Source organism: Bos indicus x Bos taurus, chromosome 14, assembly GCF_003369695.1.
Source record: "Bos indicus x Bos taurus breed Angus x Brahman F1 hybrid chromosome 14, Bos_hybrid_MaternalHap_v2.0, whole genome shotgun sequence".
In the NCBI taxonomy this organism is placed as follows: domain Eukaryota; kingdom Metazoa; phylum Chordata; class Mammalia; order Artiodactyla; family Bovidae; genus Bos; species Bos indicus x Bos taurus.
Genome location: NC_040089.1, coordinates 70,182,413 through 70,193,789, shown reverse-complemented (window position 1 = coordinate 70,193,789; position 11,377 = coordinate 70,182,413). Strand labels below are relative to the sequence as shown.

General features: G+C 37.7%; 1 protein-coding gene across 5 annotated transcripts in view; it reads right to left on the bottom strand.

The window, feature by feature from the left end:
* The window catches only part of RAD54B (RAD54 homolog B), a 118,259-nt gene that overhangs the window by 48,978 nt on the left and 57,904 nt on the right, over positions 1-11,377 (bottom strand). Inside the window, exon 1 of one of the 5 annotated variants that reach the window (XM_027561530.1) lies at positions 7,648-8,027. The exons of the other annotated variants lie outside the window; for them this stretch is intronic. The gene's annotated coding sequence lies outside the window, so the exon portion shown is untranslated. Of the gene's footprint in view, positions 1-7,647; positions 8,028-11,377 lie in introns of those variants that run through there. 5 annotated transcript variants of the gene reach the window in all.

The following is an 11,377-nucleotide window of genomic DNA, read 5'->3' as shown; positions in this document are numbered from 1 at the left end:
ATCCTCTGTCGTCCCCTTCTCCTCTTGCCCCCAATCCCTCCCAGCATCAGTCTTTTCCAATGAGTCAACTCTTCGCATGAGGTGGCCAAAGTACTGGAGCTTCAGCTTTAGCATCATTCCTTCCAAAGAAATCCCAGGGCTGATCTCCTTCAGAATGGATAGGTGAATACAATTAACAGAAATCACTGCGGATCATTTAGAGCCATAAATTTTATTGCATGTAAAGTACAGACAAAAAAGACAAAACATAATAAGACAAAGGATAACAGAATAGGTTGAGAGGTATGTATATGATATTCTATACAATGGTATCTTTTAGTGCTTTGAAGCAAAAACACTCTTAAATTATCTATTAACTCAAAGCACACTTGACACTAAAGACAAAATCTCCCCTTGTTACTCGGTCTTATTCTCTTTTCCCCTTGGCAGTTAACCATGAGCACTTCCGTGAGAAATATAGAGCATCCTCATACTGAGCCCTAGCTCTTGCTTCTCACCTAACTTTTATACTATATTTTTCAATGACTAGATAAGTTTACTCCAGCTGAAGAGAGGAAAATCTCACTCCCCCGTTATTGAAGAGCTATTCACTGTATCTTTTACCAAATACACAACTTGACCTCCAAAGCTATCAAAACAAAAGAATTTACAAAACAAAAGCCAAATTACTACTTTATCTTTTAAAATTCACCCACCTACTTAAATAGGAAAAGAAAAAGCCCTGAGACTAGGAATAAAAAAAGAATTCCCACTTTCACCACTTCTAATCAGTGTTGTCCTGGCAAGTCTTAGCCAATGCAATAAGGCAATAAAAAGTATAAAGATCAGAAAGGAAGAGAAGAAGTAAAACTGTACCTATGTGCGGATGATAAAACTGTCTACATAGAAATCCACAGGGAAACTAAAAACAAAGGACTGAGAACTAATGACTTATTCCACCTCATTTCAAAGTTAACTATCATGTAACAAAAATGGAGATACTTTGGTATTTAAAAGAAAGACAAAATGATCAATGCAACAAAATAGTGGCCACTGTGTATGACCACTATTTTTCAACAAAGTTGGCAAAACAAACTGATTTTCAACACAGTTGGCAAAACAAATTCAATGGGAATAAGCCTTTTCAAAAAATGCTGAGTTAACTGGATAGCCACACAGAAAAAAGATGAACATCAACCATTAACTCACCCTGTATACAAAATTTAATGAAAAATGAATCATAGACTTAAATGTAAAATTTTACTACAAACTTTTACAAGGAACTGTAGTAGAAGATATTTGTAATCTTGAAGTAGGCAAAGGTTTCTCAGAATACAAATATATAAAACATTAAAAATAAAATATATGTTTAATTTTATCAAAAAATTTAAAGGATGCCATTAAGAAAACAAAGTCAAACAAATCAATAGAAAATGGGCAAAAAAACATGAACAGATAATCCAGGAAAGAATATATACAAAAAGTCAGTAAGTACATAAAAAGATCTTTAACATCATTAACCATTTGGGAAATGCAAACAAAAAACACAAGATACACTTCACATCTACTAAGATTAGTCTCAAATGGATAAAAGCAAGTATGGTGCAGATGTAAAGAAACTGGAATCCTCACTCACTACTGGTGGGAATGTAAAATAATCCAACCACTTTAAAAAACAGTTTCACGATTCTTCAAAAGATTACAGTTACCATATGATCCAGCAATTCCACTCCTAGGTATATGCTCAAGACAGAGAAAAACATGTCCACACAAAAAAACTTGCACATGAATGTTCATAGCAGTATTATTCATAATAGCCCAAAGGTAGAAACGAACCAAATAAACAAATTGTGGTACATCACGTTATTATTAGTGATATTATTCGTAATATTATTCAGCCATTAAAGGAATGGATACAGGCTACAACACATATAAACCTTAATAACATTATGTTAAGTGAGAGAAGCCAATCACAAAAGACTACACATTACATGATTCCATTTATATGAAATGTACAGAACAGGAAAGTCTATAGAGACAGAAAGCAGTTTAATGGTTGCTTAGGGCTAGGAGGTGAGGGTGAGACTAGGGGCACGAGGTATGGGGATTTAAAGTTCAAGAGCAAGGATTTCTTTTTGAAGTACTGAAAACATCCTAAAATTGTGGTGATAGCTGCACATAACTGTAAATATACTACTAAAAAATTATGAACTATATACTTTATATGAGTGAATTATGTTGCTGTTGTTCAGTCGCTCAGTCATGTCTGACTCTTTGTGACCCCATGAACTGCACCATGCCAGGCCTCGCTGTCATGAGTGAACTACGTGGAATGTGAATTGTAACTCAATGAACTTGTTTAAAAACATGATAACACCACACACTAACTTGACTAAAATTTTTAAAACTATCTTAATTGAAGGAGATCAGCCCTGGGATTCCTTTGGAAGGAATGATGCTGAAGCTAAAACTCCAGTACTTTGGCCACCTCATGCGAAGAGTTGACTCATTGGAAAAGACTCTGATTCTGGGAGGGATTGGGGGCAGGAGGAGAAGGGGATGACAGAGGATGAGATGGTTGGATGGCATCACTGACTCGATGGATGTGAGTCTGAGTGAACTTCGGGAGTTGGTGATGGACAGGGAGGCCTGGCGTGCTGTGATTCATGGGGTCGCAAAGAGTCGGACATGACTGAACAACTGAACTGAACTGAAAGTCAATTATAACTGAAAAAAAAAGTACAGAGCGCCTAGAAATATCACACACTACTAGAAGGAGTGTAAAATAGTACAATAACTTTGGAAAACAGTATGACAGACTCCTAAAAAGTTAAACATACACCTACTATAACCAGCCATTCCACTGGAAAATATTTACTAAAGAGAGAAGAAAACACATGTCCAAAAACCAAACAAAAAAAAAAATGTGTACAACTTCAAGCCAGGTACATCAGTCTCCTAAAAGTCTGAAAAACCACTGTCACTATTAGAATTCAGATAATTCATTTGTGCATCATTGGCATTCATGGATTGAGAAAGTGAATTTTGACTATCTGAAACCAGCAAGGTTTTTTTCTAAGAAAACGATTGACGTGCAGCTAAGAAGTTGTGTCCAGAATGCTTGGCCCAACAACTTAATCCCCTGAAAGGATTCTAGCTGCTGTAATCCCAAACACAACAGTCAAGAACAGAAAGGACTGAAGGGCGGTGGCTCTAGTTTCCTGGCCTTCCTATCACAAATAAGGGTGTTTGAACAAAGAGTAATTTTATACACTTCTTTGAGGGAAAATACACTTCTAATGTAGAAAATATGGTGTAGTTTTTTACTGTATTCTTTTCATATATTATTTTGAATAAATTTCTCGTATCATTAAACAGTAAAATGATGCTTTCAGTTCAGTTCAGTTCAGTTACTCAGTCGTGTCCGACTCTTTGCGACCCCATGAATTGCAGCACGCTAGGCCTCCCTGTCCATCACCAACTCCTGGAGTTCACCCAAACTCATGTGCATCGAGTCGGTGATGCCATCCAGCCATCTCATCCTGTCGTCCCCTTTTCCTCCTGCCCCCAACCCCTCTCAGCATCAGAGTCTTTTCCAATGAGTCAACTCTTCACATGAGGTGGCCAAAGTACTGGAGTTTCAGCTTCAGCATCAGTCCTTCCAATGAACACCCAGGACTGATCTCCTTTAGAATGGACTGGTTGGATCTCCTTGTAGTCCAAGGGACTCTCAAGAGTCTTCTCCAACACCACAGTTCAAAAGCATCAATTCTTCAGCACTCAGCTTTCCTCACAGTCCAACTTTCACATCCATACATGACCACTGGAAAAACCATAGCCTTGACTAGACAGACCTTTGTTGGCAATGTCTCTGCTTTTGAATATGCTATCTAGGTTGGTCATAACTTTCCTTCCAAGGAGTAGGCATCTTTTAATTTCATGGCTGCAATCACCATCTGCAGTGATTTTAGAGCCCAAGAAAATAAAGTCTGACACTGTTTCCACTGTTTCCCTATCTATTTCCCATGAAGTGATGGGACCAGATGCCATGATCTTCGTTTTCTGATTGAGCTTTAAGTCAACTTTTTCACTCTCCTCTTCCACTTTCATCAAGAGGCTTTTTAGTTCCTCTTCACTTTCTGCCATAGGGGTGCTGTCATCTGCATATCTGAGGTTATTGATATTTCTCCTGGCAATCTCAATTCCAGCTTGTGCTTCTTCCAGCCCAGCATTTCTCATGATGTACTCTGCATTGAAGTTAAATAAGCAGGGTGACAATATACAGCTTTGACGTACTCCTTTTCCTATTTGGAATAAGTCTGTGGTTCCATGTCCAGTTCTGTTGCTTCCTCACCTGCATATAGGTTTCTCGACAGGCAGGTCAGGTGATCTGGTATTCCCACCTCTTGAAGCATTTTCCACAGTTTATTGTGATCCACACAGTCAAAGGCTTTGGCATAGTCAATAAAGCAGAAACAGATGTTTTTCTGGAACTCTCTTGCTTTTTCCATGATCCAAAACATCTGCATAATGTATTACCAATGATATTCCCACAAAGACAGGATCCACTTCACTACTATATTTATCATTTTACCAATTTTTAACTGTATTTTTTAATGTTACAATTATCATACAGTAAAATTGACACTTTATCTTGGTGTACAGTTTTATGAATGTTAACACAGGTATAAATTGATTTACCCACTACCACAGTCAGGATGAGTAGTTCCATCACTCCAAAGGACTCCCTCATGGGACTTCCCTGCTGGCTCAGTGGTAAAGACTCTGCCTCCCAGTGCAGAAGACATGGGTTTGATCCCTCATCTGGGAAGATTCCCCATGCCTCGAAGCACGTAAGCCTGTGCACAACTGTTGAGACTGTGCTTTAGAGCCTAGGAGCTGTGACTACTGAGTCCTCGTGCCCTAGAGCCCATCCTCCACAGCCAGAGAAGACCCACAAGAGAAGCTGGCTCACGGCAGCGAGAGGAGCCCTGCTCTCCACTAGAGGAAAGCCTGCACAGCAATGAAGGCCCAGCAGAGCCAAAAATAAAAGTTATTTTTTTAAAAAAGACTCTCTCATGCTATTCTTTTTTGGTCACACCCTTACCCTATTCAGTTACTGACCTGTTTTTCTACCAATATAGTTGTGTCTTTTCAAAAATGTTTCAAACAAATCAAAATCATACAGTACACCACCCTTCAAGCTGGTTTCTCCCACTCAGTATTGTCTTTGAGATTTACCCCAAGTTGATGTCTATATATCAACTTTGTTCTTTTATTATTTTGTTCCTTATTATTTATTGAGGTGTTTCCATTAATAGCTCTTAACTATCGCAAACAAAGCTACTATGAACATTTATGTACAGATTTTTGTGTCAACATTCATCTTTACCAATTTGATAGAAATGGCATTTAACATGGTAATTTGAATTTTATTATTAGTCGTAAGACCTTTTTTATATATAGTTACATTTCCTCTTTGCTTGACTTCTCTAATTTCATATTATAAAGGATGTACCTAAGGCAATGGCACCCCACTCCAGTACTCTTGCCTGGAAAATCCCATGGATGGAGGACCCTGGTGGGCTGCAGTCCATGGTGTTGCTGAGGGTTGGACACGACTGAGCGGCTTCACTTTCACTTTTATGCATTGGAGAAGGAAATGGCAACCCACTCCAGTGTTCTTGCCTGGAGAATCCCAGGGATGGGGGAGCCTGGTAGGTTGCCGTCTATGGGGTCGCACAGAGTCGGACACGACTGAAGCGACTTAGCAGCAGCAGCAGCAAAATAAGTTCCTCACCTTTTTAAACTGAATTTTCAATCTGATCTGAAAACCCTCAACATTCATTCATCCAACAACTTACAGATTGCCCAAAATGCAGTCTAAACTCGAACTCTTATTGCAAAATTTCAGTGAAATCTATAAGTAGAAAACAGGCACTAAAGAGAACTTGAATTAGTAAGAAATTATGTCAAAATTAAAGTAAAGGACTTTCCTGGTGACGCAGCAGATTAAGAATCCACCTGCCAAAGCTAGGGACAACGGTTTGATTCCTGGTCCAGGAAGATTCCACATGCCGTGAAGCAACAAAGCCCCTGTGCCACCACTACTGAATTCAAGCTCTAGAGCCAGCGCGCTGCAACTACTGAGGTCCACATGCCTACAGCCTGCACTGGCAACAGAAGAAGCCACCGCAGTGAGAAGCCTCACAGGGCAAGAGTAGCCCCTGCTCGCCACAACTAGAGAACGCCTGTGCACAGCAATGAAGACCCAGTGCAACCAAAATTAAATGAATAAAAAAACTAAAAATTTTTAAAATTTAAATAAAATACTATTGTATTTTAATATGTAAAAGGCGAATACTTAATAAGTGTTGAATGTGCTAGAAGAATCAAGAATCCACTTATATCCACTTTAATATAAGGAATTCACTACACCTTTTATTATAATAAAATTTCAAATAATTTGTGAAATTTTAAATAGGCACAGATTATTTAAACACTCTTCTCTATCCCTCCCCCCTAAAAAAAAAAAGAAAACCATATGTTTTGGCAACACATAGAATTTAACAGATTAAAATGTGCCAGGTTGACATAAGCCCACTCACTAGAAATTATTTAACATTATACTGTAACTCAATAAATGATTATGTTTTATTAACAGGTCAAAAGGCTGATTCCTTTTTTAATGAGAAACTATGGGATTGGAGGGAGAACCAGTGCATTATTTTAGGGGTAAGAAAGAGCTCTTAAAAAGATCACTGACTTCCCCCTACTAAAATCCTTTCCCCACAGTAAATCACAGGAAAAGGCCATAGCATGGAAAAATAAAGTTATTCTGTGATGTGTATGTTCAGGGATAAACTAAAACACATGCATAAAAAGGGAACTTACATTGCCTGAAAGAGTTGCCTGTCCCCACTGTTTCCACTATAATCATCTGAATAACCACTTATTCCCTCGGTTTCTTCAAATTCGCAACTTCTCAACTTCACCAACTTGGCTTCCAGTTGGGCCTGCCCCAAAGTTGCTGTGTTAAAGGCCACTAAGTCCAGGTTCGATGCATGAGACAGGGTGCTCGGGGCTGGTGCACTGGGATGACCCAGAGGGATAGGATGGGGAGGAAGGTGGGAGGGGCGTTCAGGATGGGGAACACATGTACACCTGTGGTGGATCCATGTCAATGTATGGCCAAACCACTACAATAATGTAAAGTAATTAACCTCCAATTAAAATAAATAAATTTATATAAAAAAAAAAAAAAGAAACCACACACAAAAAAGGAGCTCTTTACTTTTTAGTCCTGACCAAAGTTCCTGAAAGTATTGGATAATAGTGACCATTTCTTCCTGAAATACTGAATTCTATTTTTATAGCTTCTAACACACTTCAAATTTTCCTCTTCCTTGATTGCTATTTCTTAATCATCTTTGCCAGTTCTTACTTCCTGTCTAACCTTTGTTTACTGGAGTTCTTCAGCCCTGAGTTCTAAGCCTGCCTCCCCTCATTATGTACCAAATCTCCTTAAATTAGCTCCCAAGGCTTCAATACCATTACTTTACTAAGTTATATGTTTTCCTCTAGCCCAGATCATAACTCTAGATTTGTATATATACCAGTACATGCAGTTGGGTCTACATGAATGTCTCATAAATGTCACAAACTCACCAGGTCCACTTATCTTCTCTTCAAAAATTGCTCCTCTTTCAGTTTTTCCATTTCTCAGTGAAAGAAGCCAAGAAACTGGTAATCATCCAGGGCATTCATTTTCTCAGTTCCTGAGCCAATCAACCACAAAATCCACATGATTCTACCCTCTTCATGGTTCTCAAGGCTGTGTACTATTCGCCTTCTGCATTGTCCTTACTCTTTCCAAATAATCATCTCTGGACTACGGAAATATTGCAGGGTCTTCTCAACAGTTCTACTGAAGTCTTCTCTTGCCACCCCTACAGCCAAAGCCATTTTCCATATATACTGTATTTATTTTTAAATGTGGGTTTCCAAAGTAGTGCAGTAGTAAAGAATCTGCCTGCCAATGCAGGAGACATGTGTTCAATCCCTGGGTTGAGAAGATCCCCTGGAGAGGGAAATGGCAACTCCAAGATTCTTGCCTGGAAAATTTCATGGACTGAGGAGTCTCACAAGTTTGAGTGACTGAGCTTACACACATGAGTTTTTAAATGTGAATCTAATCATCCACTTGTCTTAAAGGTCTTGAAGAAAACATTACTTCCAGCCAAAGTTCCTTCTACTTCTCTTCCTTCAACATGCTTATCTAAATTAATTTCTAGTCACCCTTCCTTACAGTTTAAATTTCCCTGACTGCAAAACTACATCAAGTTGTGTTATCTCAGCATTAACTCAGCAATTATGTGACAAATTATTTAATGTCAGCCTTTCCCACAAAACTGTAAAGTGTTGAGAGGAGGGCCTCTTTGGATCTTGGTCATCACCATATTCCTGTAACAACAGGGAGTTTTCAAAACTGCCATTATTATTCTAGGCACATTTTTACTTCATGTTTATAAAGATATTAAAATAGAATTACCTTAACACTAATTTTCATGAGAAAGTAGCCTTAGAAATTAACTTTGAACTCAGCTGCATAGCTGTACACCGTATACATTCAGGATTATTTTCCAAGTAAATGTTATAAGAAAGATTTATCACTTCTTTATGTATTTTAATTTTTGCCAACATAAATTCTTTCATAATCATAATTTCTACCAAATAGTTTTGCTAAATCAAATTTTGCTAAAATATTATGAAGACTGTATTACTCCATTAGTTTTTAGTCAAAAAGATACCAGTTTTTAGATAAGTTAGTTGTCCTGTGTTATTTTTGTTGTTTTAATTTTTCCAGATAAAGTTTTGAGGGTTTTAGCATTAATGAAAAAGATGGGATGCTTTGATCAGTTTCTGAATTCTAAAAAATGTTGTGATGTGCAAGTTTAGACAATTTTAGTTTCTTTATACACTATTTCTACTAGTAGCAGTCACTGTGCACTGAATGGAAGACTGACAGCAGCTTTCTGTATTTTTCAAATTTGTTCTTGATTTTCACTTGGTTAAGAGAAAAATGCAATTCCTCAGGATTGCTGTTAAAGAAGGGACAAAAAGCCTGTCTTCATCAAAAATGGCTGGGAAAGATATCTTAAGAGTCAAATATCCTGTTGTATTCCCAGGAGAGCTGCCTGTTATGTCCAAACCTGCCCCTGCAAAAAAAAAAAAAACTAACTAGAACAAAAGACAGTAGTTAAATTCTAAGAATTCAGAATTCCTTATACTAACTGAAATAACATAAGAGTCTCAGATTTAGATACAGCCTTTCTTTTGCAGGAAAGAAAGGAGAAGGAATAAAAGCATAAACTCTGGAGCCAGACTGGTTGCACTTGAAGCCTGAGTCTGCCCTAGCTAGCAACATGACCCTGCACAAGTTACTCACCCCTGTGCTTATAAATTGTCAAATGAATGCAATACTAATACCTACATCACAGAGTTGTTGCATTAGACGAGCTAATACATGTAAAATGCTTAGAACAGTCTTTGCCATGCAGTAAGCGCTCTCCAAATGCTGACGACCATCATCATCATCGTGCACTTGTCCCTTTCCCATTTAGTCCCATTTTAAATGGAGGCATAGGGCAGGAGAAAGGACTGGCTACCTGCTCCAGTACTCTTGCCTGGTGAATCCCATGGACAGAGCAGCCTGGTGGGCTACAGTCCACGGGGTTGCAAAGAGTCAGACACAACTGAGAAGGACTAACACATAGAGCAGGCAAAGGAGAATGACTGCAAAAAAGCAGAATGAAGGTATTAGGAATTAAACATATTAGGAGCATAACTTCCTTTATCTAGACTACTTGTAACATATAAAATAATGACTAATTTGCTACATTCCAGACTAACCACCACTAACAATTCCGTTCTAACCTATAATTTTTCCCAGGCTTCCCAGGTGGCTCAGTGGGTAAAGAATTCACTTGCGATGCAGGAGATGAAGGAGACATAGGTTTGATCCCCAGGTCAGGAAGATCTCCTGGAGGAAGGCATGGCAACACAGTCCAATATTCTTGCCTGGAGAATTTCGTGGACAGAGGAGTCTGAATGCCCATAGCCCACAGGACTGGAAAAGAGTCAGACACGGCTAAAGCAACTGAGCACGCATGCTATTCATTTTTATTTCTAAACTTGGTTCTGATCTACTTCTCCCTTGACCCTGTAATGTGCTTTCCAAATCAATGCCAAAAATAGTCTTCATAAGCCAGAGGCTTGAATGTGTAGAGCAAGACTCACAAGGTAATTCACAGGGTAAGAATGCTTAAAACCATGCTTTGACAAAAGAGGAAGGCAGAGACATGGTCATTTAAATATTAATAGTGGATATTATCATCTTAATGGATGAGTCCTAAGCATAGTAACTCTAAGATAACGTGGCTTAATTATACATTCCATAAACCCAAACCTTTAATATTCTTTTAATAATTCTAAATATATACATTGTTTTTAATGGAGTAAATGGAATTTAAAATGTCTCATATCATCAAATTCAACAAAAAATATAAATACTCTTACAAACCATATTTTTTGAGTTTCAAAATTACCAAAAGCTATCAGAACTTTTAACATGCATTAACATATAACTGCAATATAAATGTGAGATTTGAAAGATACGGTTTTTATTACACTAAAAAATATGCAAACATGAATACACAAATTCTTCAAACTGGTAAACATCCATAGTTTTCTCTACCTAACAAAACAGACTGCATGTCAACTAACTGCAAGTATCATTATGTATAAAATAAACCTAAAAGATACTTCTTTGCATTAAAGATCATTTTCAGAATGATACTTTGAGGATGGCAGGAACTATACATTTCATCATATTTCTCAATTCTTTATGACAAAGCATATATGCAATTAGTGCTAAAACAGAAAAAAAAAATCAACAAACTACAATATTCCCAGATATTTAAACTATCTGCCCAACATTTTTAATTCATTTAAATATAAAAAATTTATTCATCAATTTCAATTCTGACATTCCAATCAATAAACATGCAAACTTTATTTTAAAAAATAATCCATACACTGTTGATGGAAGTGTAAAATGGTACAATCACTTTGAGAAAAGGTCTGGCAGTTTCTTAAAAAGTTAAACATATATCTTCCCTAAGCCAGCATTAAGTTCATGACACACTTTTATGAGAATATACAGAACAACCAAAATCTGGGAAAACGCCAGAAGTCCATCAAAAGATAATGGATGGGGACTCTCCTGGTGATCCAGTGGCTAAGACTCCATGCTCCCAATGCAGGGGGCCTGGGTTCGATCCCTGGTCAGGGAACTAAGATCCCATATGCCTCAACTAAGACCTGGTACAGCCAAATA